Raw genomic sequence first — 19679 nt, 5'->3', positions numbered from 1 at the left:
AGTGTTTTTAGAACAAAAAAATAAATCTTGAGGTAATTGGATAAATGTATGGACCCCATTCTCAGAAGAACAGCAGAGTTCTTCAGTTATTATTAGGGCAGTATTATAATACATTGAATGTGGAAATGGGGTAGGACCATGCCATTAGACTTAATGTTCCCTCCTACACCCCAGCAAACAATATGCAATCTGGAAACTAGTCTTGGAAATGGTAATATTAAAAAAATTGCAAGTATTCACAGAAAAAGGGGAATGGAGCAGAAATCACTCTTGGTACTATTTCCTTCCAGCAAAATTGTACTTCTTTGAAGTTATTGAGCCTGGTATCATCAAAAGAAAATGTCACAGACTCTCAAAAGCAAAGGACAGACAATTCTACAGATTATTGAATCATGTCCTATTTATAGACATCTAACCTTTTCATCCCCAAAGAGAAACAAACAGAAAAGTGGAGTCGTGTCATAGATCCAAGCCCCAAATTACCATAATTTTTTCCTGTTATTGTATTTTGTTAATCACAGAGACTTAGCAAAACACTGAGTCACCATTAGTATGAGCAATATTTCATTGTCAGAGTAAATAAAACTACTATACTTACATTTTCCTAAAAAAAAAAAAAAATTAAAAAATGATATCTCTGAAAAGCTCTTTGCCTTGTATGATCTTTTTATCTGTCTGCCTGTGTAGAGACAACAGATTCTTTCCAGTCATTGTTTAAGTGACAAGCTACACTTCAGATAATAACTTGGAGGAGAAAATAGGTAAATTCTGCAATTCCAAAGTCAACCAATTATTATATTAAATTCATACCCTAACTTAGGTCTCATCTAGGAAAAAATATAAACTCAGGTAAGATATGAAGTGCAAGACAAATAACTATAGGTCCAGGAACACAGTAAATCCCAATTGCACATGAGCAAAAATAGTGCCAGGCTGTGCACCAGAACAAAGAACTCTGTAAGGCAAGACCTTTTGCAAGGTTATTTATGTAACCTATTTGCAACAAGCAAATGAAACTACAAAACCTTGGGTGTAGCATTGATGGGTCTCAGCACAATGTGAAGCAGAAGTACACTCATTTTGGTTCTGGATTCTTTCCAAGGCTTCACAAAGTTAGATTACAAGATCTTTTTTTGATTGCTCTGGCAAAGTGTGTAGTGAGGTACTGTGTACCTCAGAACAACAATCTCCTCTAAGTGAAAAACTAAAATTGAATAGCTCAACACCATTATATTCTTCATCTTCAACATAACCTCCATCATAGTTCTTTAAATTAGCATTATTTCTACCCTAAAATAACAAAGTGGGAAGATTTGAAATTTCCCTCCCACCTCCAAACTGAATGCAGATTGTCACGTCCGCTATTACCAATATCTCACCACTATTTTAAACACGAAGAACTGGGTTTGAAATTCAATCACTCCTACATTCCACCATGTCATTGACATTACTAGCATCTTCAATGGACTAGCAGCTATGCCCCTTTTATAGCAAATAGGTGTGTCTTTAAAAGACTGCCAAAGACTAACCCCATATATTGAATCACATTGGTCAGTGGAGATAGTGCCAACCATCCCTAAACGTCAGTTGGAAAAGGCTTAGCTGCATGACATCAACTCATCACATACTTTATTTCCAAAAGACTTGCTGAGCTGTAACTGTGATGTGACAAGGAAAACCAAGCATCTGTTCTCAGTTCAGAACTAAGTGTGTGTGTTTATCTATCTAAAGCTTTCTATATTAGCAATTTAGTCTTGGGACTAACCATGGGAAACTTGACAAGGTTTCTACAGCTAGTTTCTTAAGGGGAAAAAAAAAAACACAACAATATTACAAATGCAAAATATTTTCCATGAAACTTGCAATCTTGGGGTATTAAAAAAGGAACCATCAGGCTATCAACACAGACTTGATGTGGTCTTGTTTCAAAACTACCTTGGAAATTCCTTGTGTGGATTATTCACATGGTTTAACACCATGCAAATGGAAAAACATATTACTGCTAATCTCCACAATATTCTATTCAGGCAATTACAAGAAGCTAAATCACTGTCTAGAGGATTTTATACAGGCATCACCAATTTTTGAACAATTTATGCGACCACTTAATCTATATTTGAACTCAAAGATTGAGCTATACAGTTATTCACATGGTGAAATGTTTATATGAGGAATTCCACTGACATCAGTCATAGAGTACATGTGAGAAAATTCTCATCAGTGTAATTGAGTTTTGCACAATGTACCCCATGGCAATTTCATAACTCTTCAAGTTGTTATTAGAAACCAACTAAAAAGGCTTTGATTTTGGCAAGAGACAATCTCAAAACAGCAGGCTTGTAACATTTTTAAGCACTGTTTATACAGCCCATTTGTATTAATAAGTACAATATCAATCCATTAGGAATCTTCATCACTTGTCTGCTTGATCTGAAGCCCATTTGCTTGCTATTTTCCTCACAGTCCAAAATGCTTTTCCAGTTATTTAGGTGTCTTCACATTGAGATAGTGTTTAATGCTTCTCAGAAAGATATTGAACATGAGTTCACATAACTAGTTTTTAAGCAATAAATAAAACAAATTTTTATAGTGTTTATAAGTAGTTCAGGTTTAAATAAGAGAACCTCAAGTAATTATTAACATCACATGACAAAGGGTATCAGCTTATTTTTCCCTGAATTCCAGGTGACTGGCTGTAATCAGTGTCTTTACAGTAGAGGCAAACACCTATATGCCAAGATTAATTTGATGACTCAGACACTATGCAATTATTTTAAAGGCACTTTGGTCTTTTTTATCTAATTGAAAGGGATCTCATAGGGGATAAATGTGCTAAAATCCCTTTCTATAATCCATTATCATTAATTAAAAATACAACAAATTTAGACTACAAACAGGTCCTTTACTTTGATCTGAAAATATTCTCGGAGTGAATGCTTATGCACACATTCCAGTAAGTATAAAACCCACAGTAAGTTGGGGTTTTTTGCATGCACTGCTGTAATGCAGGATAAGACTAACTGTCAAAGTTTGGAAAACCAATTAATCTAAAATTTCTACATGAAAGACAACTCACTGGAATCTTCTCCACTTTTCTGTCTTGAAATAGAATTTACATGTTAGATCTATACCACGTAATGACAAAACCTGACAATTCTTTGTTAGCTCAAGAATTCTAATTCAGAAATGGAAATGAGAATCCCTTTTACCTCTCTTTGTTTGACACAGTTCATCCATATTTTACACAATACCCTCAGTCGAACCTCTGTTAAAAGTCTCTATACTTCTGACAGAAAGGAATCTGATGAAGATAGCCATGCAGAAAAGAAGGGGATATCTATAATTACACTGGGATATCTGTAATTACGCTCAAGAACTGATTCTACCGTGTTTGTCAGACACTTCAGGACAAAATTTGCCCTCATTTTTCATCTTGTAGAGTTCCTAGCCTCCCTAGTGTACAACAAATAATCATTTCTGTATAATTGTATGTCACAACCTGGAAGTGCAGAAATTTCCAAAATAATTGGTGTCAAAGTTAGTACAGTATTGGCACATAACTTATTTTCCTCCCTTCCTTAACTGATGTGTTTCTCTCTATCTGCTGTAATGCTGAGGGGGAAATGGTTTATGTAGTACTAAAAAGCAAGGGGGAAGACCTTACATAGTACTAAAAGAAAAATATTTCTCAAAGATGAGGGTAAATAAATGTGTCAAGAATTTCTACTTCTCATGATTTTTGTCTTTGAAAGGTGAAGCAATTAAGTGCCACAACAGAAATTCTTCAGGACAGAGAGCATTAAGTTTTTTTTGCCTGCCAATCACTGATTTAGTTTATAATTTGTTAGCTAGGGTTCAACCATTTACATTTTTTTTTGTCTAAAAAAGACAGTTATGAGTGTCAAAGCAGTTAACTAGGAAATACTATCCCTTTTGAAACACCAAAAGAATTCTTGTTAGAATTATCAGCAGAATGATTTAATTAATGTTATTTAAAAAAAAAAAAAAAAGAGAGAAAAGAAAAAAAAAGGCCAAAATACACTCTTCAGAATAACTGAAAAGCTGACACAAAGGCAGGATCAGCTTTTGCAGCTTTCAAAGACATCTTTGGAGATGCTTGTGATGCTATCAACCACAAACTAATGTGGTTAATTTTGACCTCAGATTTACATCTATTTTTAAAGAGAAAAACGTATCTAGCTTCTTAAAAGTGTATATTAGTTTGATAAAGAGGAGAGAAATGTCTAGCTGAAGGTGTGAATGCTTCTGGAAACTGAATAACTGCCAGGCTGCTTCAGAAATGTTAAGGAAGCAAGGCCCTTCCCTTTGATATAGGCAAAGAAAACATTAGTATTCCATTGAAAATGTTTCCCTTCATTTCAGTGGTGTTGTCTGACAACGTTTCCGACAGAATATAATATCTCTCAGACCTGTTAACTCTGCAAAGGAACGTCAGTGACAGGAATCATCGTAAATTGACTTTTCTATTGTATGAGGGCCCTATTTTCTCACTTTGAAGTGATTTTACACCTTGATAATTTTAGACAGAGCTCACTATATAACTTGCTTCAGCTTTTTTCTTTAGCAAGTGTACCTCTCATACAACAATATGCATTTCTTGCTGGGAGAACCTAGCCTAAAACAGAGCACCAGCCAACATAAAAACCAAGGTTCTATGATATTCTGCTCATGCCCTTTGAGCTGTTTTCCATTGCTTTGTCTCTCTGTTGTTTCTCTAGCTTTCCAATCTCTTTTGCCTCTCCTGTTTTAAAAATTTAATATTTCTCATGCACTGAAGTCAGAATCAAGTATAAAATATTATGGATCAGCAGTAAGATTAAAGCACTTATGCATTAAAGCACTTACGCATTAAAGCAAGCTGTTAAAGGGAGCTGCTACTGCTTCTATATATTGAGACAGAAGCAAGAGCCAGCTGCAGAAGATAGACTAAAGAAAACATAATGCTATGCTTGTTTTGAATTTTTCTTCATCTTTATAAATCCAGTAAGAGTTACAGTTTTTCCTAACTTGTCTCTGAAGGAAGACCTCTGTTACCCCTGAGCAAAGCTTCCTCCTTACAATCAATGTTCAGAAGTCGAATTTTTCACTGTCAATGGCACTGACGCCACAGAGCACAACTAAATGGCCTGTGCTCACTGTGCTGATCTCTGTACTGCTGCCAAAGATCTGGGAAGAGTCAAGTTTATCCTCCTTTCTGCTCTATAAATACCAGATGATGTCTGATACAAGTCCACCTTTTGAAATGGCTCTCAGTATGTGGAGGTCATCTTTTGTGGGGAGACACAAAAAAAACTTTCCCAAGAAGCAGCTATGACTTGGGGAGTAGCAGCTCTCTTCCCTAATCTGAAACATTTCAGTACCACAAGAAGTGAGCCAAACAGAATATCTTTTATTTTTGACCCAGAACTTCTGAGGAAATCCTTTTGTCTGACTCTGTTCATGCTTACAGCAGCTTGTAGCTGCTATAGGCAGCCAAATTATTTTGAGCACCAACAGCCACAAAATCTGCATAAAGATTTACTTTATTGCAAGATTTACTTAGGTTATATTTTTTACCACTTCCAGTGGCTAATATTTTGAATACTTCACATTTTTCACAGGGAATATTTCTTTTGGCTTAGGGGATTATGCATCATGCCACAATTTACAACTGAAAGAACAGCTGTTTCCCCACACTGAAATCAGATGTTATACTTTTACAAGAGTACTCAAGGCTTCAATTTCCTGCTCAATAGCATAGTTACATCTGAAAGAAGAACAACACTTTTAACTTTACAATGCCTGTTTAATGCTGGGCACATCCAGGCTCTACTGCATGCCAGTACCAGTGAATTCTTGCTTATATAGAATATGCACACATACACATAAATGTATAAAAGTCATGAGCACATTCAAAGCAAACTTTTAATTGATATTTAACAGGAGCTTATAATCATAATTGAAGAACTAGAATAGAAAAATCTGCTCATTTACTATAGCAGTTTATCCCTCAGCCTGAGAACAAGAGGACTGCACATTACTATGGCTAACACAGTATTTATATTTAGAGTGCTTTAATTTTATCTCATCTATACTTGGAGAAAAGTGGATCACAATAGTGAAGAACAATGAATGTTGAATCACATGTCAGAATGTCTTTTGTAGCTTTTTTTGTTCAATGAAAGAGTTCACTTGTTGAAGGTAGTGGAGGGCAATACTGCTGAATATCTATCCCTTTTCACCCTGTTTGTGAAGAAACCTTTAAAATTAAGGGTATATTAATGAATAAAGTCTTCTATTAACAATCTGCTTTAGCTTTGCCCCTTTATGCTATAAGAATATTAAACCTGTTCCAATTATTAAATAATATAATTTCTAAAAATTGATACTCTTCTACTATAGTATTCCTGTAACCCCTCTAGTTTTGAGGATAATTTTTCAGTCTAAGTTTCTGGAGGTTTTTTTATGGAATACATTGAGAACTTTTCTCAGATAATATTTTTAATTACCTGCTATAAGATACCATTAACTGTTGAAGACAAATCAAACCTTCGCAGTTATACCTAGATATGACTAATGTTCTACAGTCCTCCTTCCTTCACCTCTTTTTTCTTTTCTGATTTACAGAATTTGTCTCTGAACAAATATATTGATTCAAAATTCTCAAGAATGTGATTGGTTCACCTTTAATGTTACACTGTGACAGATCTGAAGTTCTTGTTAGAAGTGTTTCTTATCCTTTTCTCTATAAATGGTTACGTTTGGAAACTGAGTGCACTTTAGAAGCATTAGGCAACACAAAAGGGAATCACAGGATGGCTGAAATAGGAAAGCACTTCTGGAGATCATATCATAGTATCATAGTATCATTCAGGGTTGGAAGGGACCACAAGGATCATCTAGTTCCAACCCCCCTGCCATGGGCAGGGACACCCCACACTACATCAGGCTGGCCAGAGCCTCATCCAGCCTGGGCTTAAACACCCGGGGCCCTGACCACCTCCCTGGACAACCCATTCCAGGGTTTCACCACTCTCATGGTGAAGAACTTCCTCCTCACATCCAGCCTGAATCTCCCCACCTCCAGCTTCATTCCATTCCCCCTAGTCCTATCACTACCTGAGATCCTGAGAAGTCCTTCCCCAGCCTTCCTGTCGGCCCCCTCCAGATACTGGAAGGCCACAATTAGGTCACCTCGGAGCCTTCTCTTCTGCAGACTATATAGTCCAACATTCTTCTCAAACTTCAATAAGCAACAACAGGTTTCTCTGTGCTGTGTTTGATTGTGTTTTCATTATTTGCAAAGATGGAAACTTTCACACAGTCCCTGGGCAAGCCTTTCCAGCAGTTGATAAACTTCAGTAATGTAGTTTCTTATGTTTAAACTGAGTTCCTTGTATTTCAGTTATGTTCATCACACCTTAAAGAAAATTAGGAGCATTATATCCTCTAGCACTTCATGTTACTTTCTTTTCTGAGCTCATTATCTCCATTGCCATCAGCCTAAAGCTGTATAGTATCGAAACACCATGTAATTAGGCCCCTTAGAGATGTACCAAGCATGATCTGGCATCAACGAAGTCACTTCAAACTTTACAATACTCACTTGAGAAAACAGAAAAGGACAGTTTAGCTCTTCAATCTTTTCACAGCACCAGGAGAACTAGCTTCCCTAGGAATTAGAAGACCTAAGAAAGGTCAACTATTAAAAGTCTCAAGACAATCTCAGCCCACTATGTCACTACCACTGTATTCTGTGCAAAAGCTCAGTTTGTCCCTTGGTGGGCAGTGGATTGCAAAGTGACTGAAAATGCAATATGAGAGTTGAAGGTGGAAAAGCAGAGCCTTTCAGTTCCTTTCCAAGAGCCAGATGCACTGAATATCACCATAAATATACCTATCCTTGCTTAGAATTTGTTTTTCTGTGGTTTTGCTTTTCTTTTTAAATAGAATAGAATTAACCAGGTTGGAAAACACCTTTGAGATCATCAAGTCCAACCTATCACCCAACACTATCTGATCAACTAAACCTTGGCTCCAAGTGCCTCATCCAGTCTCCTCTTAAACACTTTCAGTGATGGTGACTCCACCACCTCCTTGGGCAGCCTATTCCAATGGCCAATTGCTCTTTCTGTGAGGAACATCTTTTGTACTTCCGGACATCTAATATCTTTAGTGTGCATACTGGTTGAACTTCTAGAAGGCAAGCCTAGAGCATCAGCAAAATGTACTAACTGAATGCCATGCAAAATCCAGGCTGCATACATTAATCCACTAATGAAGTGAATGTCAGTGTGAAACTTAGGAGGGAAATCAGCCAACTGGAACTGACAGTGGTGCCTATGATAAACACTGTTTTCTAAAGTTCACTCAAGTTTTGCTGTAGCGGTGAGTGAAGGTCTCCCCCCCACACACACAGAAACCAAGGCTAATTCAGTCAGAGAAGCAAAAATGGATAATATATATTTTACAAGCAGGATGAACTGCAATGAATATATACGCAATATACAGTATTTACAATATATACAAAAATATACAGCAAAGAACATAACACAGAAAACCTGGCCTCCTCCAGCAAGGAGGGTCCCCCCGAAACCCCCTTCTCTCCCTTCCTCTTTTTTTTCCAAAAAAGGGTTAGAGAGAGAGAAGTAATTATTAAGGAGGGAATTCTGTTAGTTAAAAGCGTATGCTAAGGAAAGGAAAAAAAGAATTAGTTTCTTATCTCATTAGTTGAAGGTCAATGCCAAGCTCAGAAAGAGAAACAGCTGTTCAGACTCAGAGTGAAACAGAGACTGACTGACCGAGACTCAAACTGAACTAAAACTAAAATTTAAAGTTGTATTCTACCAATCTACCAATGAAATTAGTTTGGAATTATCTTTGTTTTCCTTATTACACCAAAACATTCAGCTAGAGTGTTCCAGTAACTGTCCCTTTCTTAAATGAGTAGCCTAAAATGGTCACATTTGCCTACTTCAGTTTTTTCATGCTTCATGATTTAAGCTGTCAAGACCTTAACTATTCATGCTGTCAGACAGAAACACCTGAAAGTATTCCAAATCCAGCTGTGAAGGCTAACGTTACATGTATTTCATTCCCCATGAATTGAAGAAGTTTATGTAGGTTAATTTCATTCATCTCCTGTGGTTATTTGATCAATATAGGCTCTTAAATAAAACTAAAATAAAGCAAGCATGCTATTCCTGCTATTACTTTTATGGACAAAACCCCCTCAAAGTAGTAGGTTGTCCATTCTGAGAGAAACACTAACTACCACTTAGAATATAATGAGCAGGTAAAAATTCATATTAAAATGGTACCCCTGTTACACAACTATGTCAGAATCACACTGTCCTAGGGCCTTGCACATCCCAGCATGATTTTGAAAGTATGCAATCCAAACCTATGTTTATCCTAAATCTTTCAAAATTTTGCTTCCCATAACTTATTGTTGAGCAAAAATTTCTGGTGAGAGATTCTACATTGCCATTTCTTGTCCTCACTTTCTTTCAAAATACATTCTTTTGTCTCATAAAGCAGGAAGCATTTGATCACCATCCTCTTTTGAATAATAACCTTCTCTTTCACAAAAGAGTGTTAAACACTTCATTCAGATTTTCATGATCAATCATGTTCTTTAAGTCCATGGTACTACTTGCTCTGGTGTGGACTCCAAAATGTCTTTCTGAAGAGAGCATGGTGGTCATGGACATATTCCAAGCTGATATTACTATATTAGCATCACAATAAATTTTCAAACCCTCACTAACTTCACAAAGTTTCACTTAAATTAAAATGTTGGTATTTCAAAAGCTTTCTGAGATTCTATCAAGAGTAAATAAAACCCAAATTCTCAGCTCTCAGTTCATAGCTTAAATTAAAACAAAACAACAACAACACCCCCCAACCACCTACCCCCTACAAAAAAAAAGCCACCACAAACATAAAACCCCCACAACATTATAATTGTGGTTTTATTTATTGAGAACACTACAGAATGACACTTCTGGAAGAACTGAGGAAATGGAGAGCGGCTTTGTTCTAAACAATGCAAAATCAGCTTAATTTGAAACACTAATGAAGGATTTAGCTTCACATACATACTGCTGCACACTAAAAGCACAGAATAGATAATATTAATTAGGCTGATTATGAATTCTTTTTCTGTTATTTAGGAAATATTTTCCATTAACATACAATGCAACCACAGAAAGTTATCAGTGAGTGCTGACTGCAACTAAGTTTTTATAGTTTTAAAAACTGATTATTGCTTACACCAGTATAAACTGATAGGTGCAATTAGTTAAATTTGGGTCTGACAATGCTAGGATTTAAATTTTCCTATCCTTATTTCCAAATATTCTTTTTTTTTCCTAAGATAATGAAAATTCTAATGTCAGAAACATGAATAAATTATAACCTCTGTATTCTGTCCTACAAAGATAGGCTGAGAGTTGGGGTTTTTCAGCTTAGTGAAGAGAAGGCTCCTGGGAGGCTTTATAGTGACCTTCCAGTACCCAAAGGGGGCCTACAAGAAAGCTGGGGACAGCTGTCTCAAGAAAGCTGTCTGAAAAAAAGAAAATATTAAACAACTATTAACATCTTGGATTATTCAGTTTCCCCATTGAATTGTTCTCTGTGAACAACTGGATCAGAATTTTCAGGGGTGGAAGGGACCTCAAGGATCATCTAGTTCCAACTCCCCTGCCATGGACAGGGACACCCTCCACTAGATCAGGTTGCCCAGATCCAGATCCAATCTGGCCTTAAAAACTTCCAGGGATGGGGCTTCCACTGCCACCCCGGGCAACCTGTTCCAGTGTCTCACCACCCTCATGGTGAAGAACTTCTTCCTAATGTCTAATCTAAATCTACCCACTTCTAGTTTTGCTCTATTCCCCCTAGTCCTATCACTACCTGACACCCTAAAAAGTCCCTCACCAGCTTTCTTGTAGGTCCCTTTCAGATACTGGAAGGCCACAATAAGGTCTCCTGGGAGCCTTCTCTTCTCCAAACTGAACAACCCCAACTCTCAGCCTGGAGAACAGAACAACGTGCAAAGTAAGAAGTCATCATTTTTTTCTTATTAATGTTTGAAAACTATTTGATAAATGACTAAAATTCTGCTCTGAAGTAACAATGATTTCATGAGAAATATGCTTGGACATGTTTAGAAATCAACACCACTTAAACTGATTTTAACTGAAATAAAGAGTAAGACAGACAGAGACTAATAAAACTGCTCACTTAGCCCTGCACAGTTAGAACACACCGAAGCAAACACGCAAAGGATTCCCCATAGAAGTTTTCAATCTGATTGAGATTTTGTAGGAAAATTTTATCTAGAGGTATTTCCATAATGACATCATGTTGGTAATACTTTTATTTAAGAAAAAACAACAAACAAACAAGCCCCAGTATAGTTGGGAAATAGATATGGGGGAAAAAAATGTGCATCAAACAACACAGAAAGTATGGCTTTGGTTAATATGTGGTATTTCTAGAGACTAAATTTTTCACAGGTTATTTTGCCAACATCAATGTAGTTCATCTGATATGGGAAAATACAAACACTGGAACCTATGAGAGACTAAAAATCATGGCTTAAAAATTAAAAACCAAAATTGAAGTGCAGTACATCACAGATTCTCTGGCTTATCTGAAATAGCAGAACCAGAAATACATTAAAAGTGGAGAGACTGTTTTAAATGAAAAGGGCAGAGAAAATACATACAGAAAAAAAAACCCCACATCCTCTTGTAAGTCAAATGATAAACATTCCACTTCCAAATGTTTCTTACTTCCTCAGACATAAAATTGTGCCACTCTTCAGAGAAATATATCAAAACATTCATTTTCTGCATACAAATAACCTGTGTTTCAGAGAATGCTATTTTTTGCTTCTCGCTTTTGCTAGGTCAAAAGTAAAATCATATTGAAGGTGAATAATATGTTGTTCTTACCTGTCTTGAAAAGCTAGTTTGTCACTTTGTTCATGATTCCCTTGATCTGATGCCTGTATCAGGTAACCGTAAATGGAACCTTGTGCTGGGGGAGAGGCTCTCATTTCTATCACTTTTTAAAGAAATAATTAAAATATAGATGACAGATCCTTTTATAAGGTAGCCTCTAGGCTACCTTGACTAGTTGTTGTCACAATGTTGTCATAGTGACAGTGACATCAATGTATTTCCTGACAATCAGTACAGCAATTTATCTAGAGAAAACATTAGCATTGATTCCTGAGTGTATTTTGTATTGATTTCCTTTTCAAGTCTCGTTAGATTATTTATTTTTTTGCACTATTCCTTAATTTGAATATGACTGCACTAATTCTTCTGATTGTAAGCAGCATTGTGGAAAGCAAAACAAACAAGAAAAAAAAAAACAACCAGCCAAAAAAACCAAAACCACCTCAAACCCAACTAAGCACACAAAACCCCAACAAAACAACATCAAAACCCAAACAACCCAAAACCAGGATAATGTGAAATAAAAGAAGTTTGACTACAAAATTTTGCTATAGGAATTAAAATCTCATTTATTTGTTAGCATAACAGAGAGACTTCCTGGGTCTGATTCTGTGAAAGCTTTTTAGAAATCACATAGAGGTTTACTTATCTGACAAAGCACTATACACAGATAAACACAGGAAAAGGAGCAGAAAATGGTCCCAGAGAAATAAGCAATATATTCTCTCTAGCAGGTATATTTTGCTAGGAAATCCTTTTTGTTCGCCATACAGTTTCATGGTCGTTCTTCACAGGATTGTAGCACCTATCTTCAGCCTACAAATTGTCACCTTCCTGAAACTTTTCACATTTTCCCTCAGTAATTGCTACCTGACACACAATTATGTGAAGTGTATTTTCCCTAATTTTTTTGGTCCAGTAATTGTGTCCTCAAAGCAGGTGAAGGCTTCAGTTCACCTGTTACCTTTCTAATCTTTGTAGTGTACAAAATCTGCTGAGGTAACAAATCAGTGCAAATTGTGGTATTCTCTACTGATAACAGATGTAAATTTCAAACTACAGCAGAGAAAATTTGGTATTGATTTAAAAATGTTTCCTTCAAATTACATGACTTCTAACAAAATGTTTTCTGATACTAAAACTCACAATCTACTGACACTAACTTGAGTCCTGAACACACCACCTCTTTTTATTCCTGTTTATTCAACCTCTGAAGTGGGAATTAATACACAGATCAGTTTCTAAAAACAGAGGAAGTATCATTTTACCAGAGCAAATCCAACATGCTCCCTTCTCCTGAACATTCCATGTATCTGTAATCAGAAATAATTGAAATAAAAGCCGTAGCTGAATAACAAGAAATATAGAGAAGTTAGCTAACTTTCAGAAGTAAGCTCTTTCCTATCACTTAACATTAGCCACATTTGGTCTATATTGAAGCTAGTACCAAGTGCTGCACTTTGGCTATGGCAATCCCATGCAGAGCTACAGGCTGGGGTCGGAGTGGCAGGAGAGCTCCCAAACAGAGAGGGACCTGGGGGTGCTGATCGACAGCCACCTGAATATGAGCCAGCAGTGTGCCCAGGTGGCCAGGAGGGCCAATAGCATCCTGGCCTGCATTAGGAATAGTGTGGCCAGCAGGAGCAGGGAGGTCATAGTGCCCCTGTACTCTGCTTTGGTTAGGCTGCACCTTGAGTACTGTGTCCAGTTCTGGGCCCCTCAGTTTAAGAAGGACATCGAAACACTTGAACGTGTCCAGAGAAGGGCAACAAGGCTGGGGAGAGGCCTTGAGCACAAGCCCTGTGAGGAGAGGCTGAGGGAGCTGGGATTGTTTAGCCTGGCGGAGGCTCAGGGGTGACGTCATTGCCCTCTACAACTACCTGACAGGTGCTTGTAGCCAGGAAGGGGTTGGTTTCTTCTCCCAGGCAACCAGCACCAGAACAAGGGGACACAGTCTCAAGCTGCGCCAGGGAAGGTTTAGACTCGAGGTGAGGAGGAAATTCTTCCCCAAGAGAGTCATTCGTCATTGGAACGGGTTGCCCAGGGAGGTGGTTGAGTCATCGACCCTGGAGGCGTTCAAGGGGAGGTTGGACATTGCACTTGGTGCCATGGTCTAGTCATGGGGTCTGTGTTGATAGGTTGGACTCGATGATCCTCGAGGTCCTTTCCAACCTAAGTTAAACTGTGATACTGTGATAGTGCACGTAACCTGCCAAAGTGATTTACTCCACCATTCCACTATCTATGTTAACTGGGATTGCCCATCCTCCAGACTAGACACATTGTTTCGCCTGCCCCTCTTAAATTTGAATGAATGCCACTATACATGAATATAGATACATGTATGCTATGAACAATAGGTAGCATCCAATCAAATCATCAAGTAGTAGGTTTAGAAATAAAACAAAATTTAACAAAACCAGTTACTCTATCCATAATTAGCCAAACACCCATAAACAAAGATTTCATAACCAAAGAAAGATTGTGAGGATTAGAGTATGACCTAATTCACCAATAGCTACTCTCAGACAGTCAAACCACAGCCTTTTTCTTGAGAAGTGCCTACATAAAGATACACAGAAGGATTTGAGTTGCTACACTTTAAGATTATACTGAGCCAAAAAGCTTCTTTTATTTTGAAATGCAATTACTGCAGCATGTGATAATCAAGACTGGCTCTTCACTATCAGCAGCAGTTAATGGGAGGCCTAACTGCCTCAGGCATTTTATAACTATCCCTAAATGATTATATTACAGGCTTTGAAAAGTTTGACCAGAACTGCATTGAAAAGGATGAGCAATAGATAAAAAAGTCCTTTGAGTTTGTACTTGGCACAATGCCAGGTGCATTTATATCATAGTGTGTATATAGTTTAAGTAGAAAAACAGCCTTACTGCTTGAACCTTGCAAACCAGGAGCAAGTACTCTAGTCTCAAAACAAGGAAAGCACGGTTGATTTCTTTATAAAGTAAACTTAATGGAAAATCATTATTATTTAACAGCTTTTTAATGCCTAAGTGGTAAAATATTGTATTATATATCATAGTATCAGTCAGGGTTGGAAGGGACCACAAGGATCATCTAGTTCCAACCCCCCTGCCATGGGCAGGGACACCCCACACTAGATCAGGCTTTATAAGCATTTAGGAAGACTTGATGGGGTGCATGGTGCCTTGATTTAGTTGATTAGATGGTGTTGGATGATAGGTTGGACTCAATGATCTCAAAGGTCTCTTCCAACCTGGTTAATTCTATTCTATAAGTTATTTTTGATGTTGTTCTTCATGACTGACATCTACATTAGCGGATTACTCAACCAGGAGGCCAACAGAGACAAAAACATCTACCAGCTGCTCTTCTTAATCATCTGATACTGAATTTTTCATGGATATCTCTATACAAGACACTGTTCCTTCACAGAACAATGCAAGACAAAGGTTCAGTACTGACATGAAGTCATTCTGTGGCTGACAGCTTTAAATGTTAAATGAGTTTATTTTTAAACACTGTGGTCACGTCTGAAACAATGTTTTCTCCAAAGTAATATAAACAATTATGAAAAGAAGGCTTTAAAAAAAAAAGTGTACAAGAACTTAAAGAGTAAGTTCTAATATTTAAATCTTTATCATGTCTTCCTCACTGAAGTGGCATACTTGCCATGCAACAAGCATATATAAGTGGATTTGTTCAGAATAAATCATATTAGTGAACATACAGAGAAACTGATTTAGTCACACAGAAATAGCAGTGAGCCTTCTAGCTGGACTGATGTGTGTATCTGGAGAAGAGGAGGCTCAGGGGTGACCTCATTGCCCTCTACAACTACCTGAAAGGTGGTTGTCACCAGGAAGGGGTTGGCCTCTTCTCCCAGGCAACCAGCACCAGAACAAGGGGACAGAGTCTCAAGCTGCGCCAGGGGAGGTTTAGACTCGAGGTGAGGAGGAAATTCTTCACCGAACGAGTCATTCGTCATTGGAACGGGCTGCCCAGGGAGGTGGTTGAGTCATCGTCCCTGGAGGCGTTCAAGGGGAGACTGGACGTGGCACTTGGTGCCATGGTCTAGTCATGGGATCTGTGTTGATGGGTTGGACTCGATGATCCTCGAGGTCCTTTCCAGCCTGGGTTGTACTGTGATACTGTGATGTGTGTATATATATATATATAAAATTATCACTTTATAAAACAATTTAACCTAGCATCCAGGTTAGTTAAATTAGGCATTAAAGCGACAACATCCACAAGCTGAGAAATATGAGACATCTTTCATTCACTAAAACCACTAAACCATTGCACTAAAATGCCCAAAGGTTTTGTCAGAGGTGTAGTTTTTTCCTCTTTCTCTCCATATGATTGATTTAGGCATCACTACTGCAAATAAAGACCATGTTCAGGTTTTTAAGACACGTGCGAGTGTGACGACAGAGCTTGTATTCTCAATTAAAACATAAAGCAGACCTCCTGCTAGTCCTGCTTTGGGATATTGTTAATTATCTTTGAGGATTAAAATAAATAATAAAAAAATCCCAGGTTTATGACCCCTAATTCTAAATCAACAAAATTTTTATCTGTGAAAAAAATTCCCTTAGGGATCACTAAGTAGGTACAGTTTCACAATAAATCAATGTTAATTCAGCTTTGGTTTAAATTTACAGTTTTGTAAGCTGACATATATATTTTTATTCTAGAAAAGTGAAGATATTTGCCAATAATAAAAGCTGGCCAGTTTGTTTTGAGTGATATATATATATGTATGTGAATTTAAACAGCAGATCTCTGTAATATGGAATAATGGATCAGGCTGTCAGGCCACAAGATGTACCTGAAGCCCTGGATACTCACAGTCTTCATAGTTAACAAATTGACAGAGAATATAAAGACTTTTGATCATTGCCCTTCATTAAGTCAATTAATTCATCACTAAGTTTTATGAAATATAAATAATAGTAATTCATATGAAAAACTTCTATTATTGCAAGTACTAGAGCGGAAATTAATTGATCAATATAGTTCCAGTTAAGAAATTGCAGAGAGCAGAAAGAAGTAGCAGAGGAAAACAAATGAACATATTATGGTAGAAGTCATTTCTGCTTCATCAGAATTTCCCCACTGATTTGATAAGGTATCACTGACTATAACTGATCCCTAGGAACACCTGTGAATTTACAGTCATCTAGTATTGGAAGCAGATACTGTGCATCCATCTGAATGCTTAGACTCTGAATGTCAATAGCATTTGTAAAAATGTTTTTACACTGCAATTATAACCTCCCCAGTGCTGCTCTGTGGGCAGTGTACAATGTATCTGCTTGGGTTCTATAACAGCAATCAAAGGCCAGGTTTTTATTTTATTTTCCCTTGTCTTCTTCCTCACTGAAAAACACGTCCACAAAGGAAAGAAATTACTACACTGCCGTGATTCAATTCAGCAGTCAGAGCATGTGCAGAAGAGATAGAATTAATTTATTTTAGAGGAACACCTTATTAACCATTCTCAAAATAGTTCAAATATGGCAGACTACATGGATATTGTTGATAAAGGTGCTGAACAGTGTCCCTCAGCAGTTGCTTAAGCTGCCATATTATAACAAATCATGCTTACAGAACGAATATAGCATATTTAAACTTCACAGCTAACATCCTACTATTTTTTTAAGTTGGATGCAGACCCTACTTCAGACTTTTCCTTGCAGTGAATTCCTAACCACGTCATGCTATCTAATTCCACCATGATAAATGTGGCACACTTACGTGTAGTTTTTCGCTTCAATATTTCCCTGCCTTCCCCCCACAAACACATTACCTCTTCACTGAGCTTGAGGAAGAGTATCAATAGAGATAAACAGGCATCTTCAAATCCCTAAGTTACCTTCCAGGAGTCTCTGACACCAGCCAGCTAACTTGTACTTGAATGCAGCATCTCTTCTATTTAGCTGTTTATTTGCATTGCTATAGGGAATAGTCTAGTCTGATGTTAAACTACCATTATACAATACGGAATGTAATTAGCAGAGAGAAAAAGATGTAGAGAAGGACACAAATCCATGAGATCCTTGCACCAAGATATCCCCAAGTGCTTGCAATAACTACAGGTTTAAGGCAGGCTATCCTAGGCAGCTTAAAATGACAAAATGGTCTTATATATCCACTTCAGTGTTTCTGTTACTGAGGTTACCATTTAATAACAGGATTGCCAGACTATTTCCAGTGTTTGGTTTTCATTCACTGCCTGTATCTGAAGCAAGTAATTTATTCTAAACCAACATATTTTTAGTTGCAATTCAATTTAAATTATAATTTGGACATTATATGACTAAGCTTGTTGGATTTCGGTTGTATATATGCAATAAAATATTAAGAAACATTTTCTTATCGTCCTAGTGCTTTTGGGTTGGTTTTGATGCTACACAGTCTCAAGTGCTCACTATCTCTACCATTTCTAGATCAATAATCTGAGTAACTGACACTCAAATACATGAAGACAGATTGTTTCAGAATCTAGTTCTTTAATGGTGATGACACACTTAGCTTCATTACCTCCCTTCATGGATCAATGGACACACTGCCAGGAACTTTGCATATGAGGCAACATGAAAGTTTGGGACAAGCATCTCAGACTGCAAAGATCATCCTGACAGCCACTCATGCTGACAAAACATGCTGTGTGGATGGAGCGTGAGAAGATGGAAAGAGACATGACTGACAGGCAGCGTAAGACAAGATATTATCCTGAAGCATCAAATTGTACACAGAGAACTGAAAGCCAGAATCCTTTTGTTCAGCCTGATCTGCCAGCATTCAGCCTGACAGGCAAGTGTGTATTTCCTACTGAAAACTTGTGTGCAGCATACTTCAGAAAGTCTGTGGTGTTTCCCTACTGTTTTGTTAAAGCTTGAAGTGTTAACACATGCACAAATCACAGCGGTGATTGCTTTCCCTGCTGTAAGCACTCAATCTAACTTATCACTCCAGCCTTTCAATTATACTTCAATGTGTCACACATGACAACTTCACCTCCAGCTCCAGCCTTAATTATGCTCATTGCAAGGCACACAAACAGAAGTGAAACCAAATTTAAAAGTCTACCTCTTATTTTTATGTTCTTCCATGTCTTCATCTATATCAGAGATTTACTTTTTTTTATAATATATATTATTACATTTGCAGAATTTTATTTAACAAACTCAAACCTGATATTTGTATTCTCATTTTTTCTAAGGTTTCCATTCTCAGAGATGGTTTTGTTCATGGGCATGTGAAAAGAAATTTGGGTTGCGATTTTTTTTCCTCCCTCTCTCCTGATGCTTCTCACAAGATAGTTTGCTTTTCGTACTCTTTTATGGACACAATATGGAAGCTGGAGAAGCATAACAGAAATGGTCTGGCTAAAGAGGCTCATCTTTGGTGCTCTTTACAAGTAATCCCACCCATTGATGCAGAGGTAGAAGTAGTCTGGGATGTGTAAAATATCATTAAGTCATCAGGGCATCTCCTATTTTCTAACATTAATACAGTCAGAAGAGCAAAGGTGTCCTATACGTCCCAAGGATACAGGTTTTTGTGCTGTTTAATGAAGTACTGTTAAGCATTTTAAAAAACTTATCTAGATAAATGTCATGACACCATTTTCTATACTGCAGTCCAGAATAGAAGCCAAATTATTGAATCTAGAATATTTTTCAAGACTGTGCAGCCTACAGCTTAAATTT

At 37.3% G+C, this 19679-nt stretch overlaps 1 protein-coding gene across 2 annotated transcripts in view; it reads right to left on the bottom strand.

Moving 5' to 3' along the window:
* Positions 1-19679, bottom strand: part of DGKB (diacylglycerol kinase beta) — a 488212-nt gene that overhangs the window by 401917 nt on the left and 66616 nt on the right. Inside the window, exon 1 of one of the 2 annotated variants that reach the window (XM_068152502.1) lies at positions 11964-12028. The exons of the other annotated variant lie outside the window; for it this stretch is intronic. The gene's annotated coding sequence lies outside the window, so the exon portion shown is untranslated. Of the gene's footprint in view, positions 1-11963; positions 12029-19679 lie in introns of those variants that run through there. 2 annotated transcript variants of the gene reach the window in all.

The sequence above is a fragment of the Melanerpes formicivorus genome, unplaced genomic scaffold (genome assembly GCF_026170545.1).
Source record: "Melanerpes formicivorus ecotype bairdi unplaced genomic scaffold, bMelFor1.0.p_v2 SCAF_23, whole genome shotgun sequence".
Lineage (NCBI taxonomy): Eukaryota > Metazoa > Chordata > Aves > Piciformes > Picidae > Melanerpes > Melanerpes formicivorus.
The sequence above is the reverse complement of the archived record's forward strand: the minus strand, read 5'-3'. Positions and strand labels throughout refer to the sequence as shown.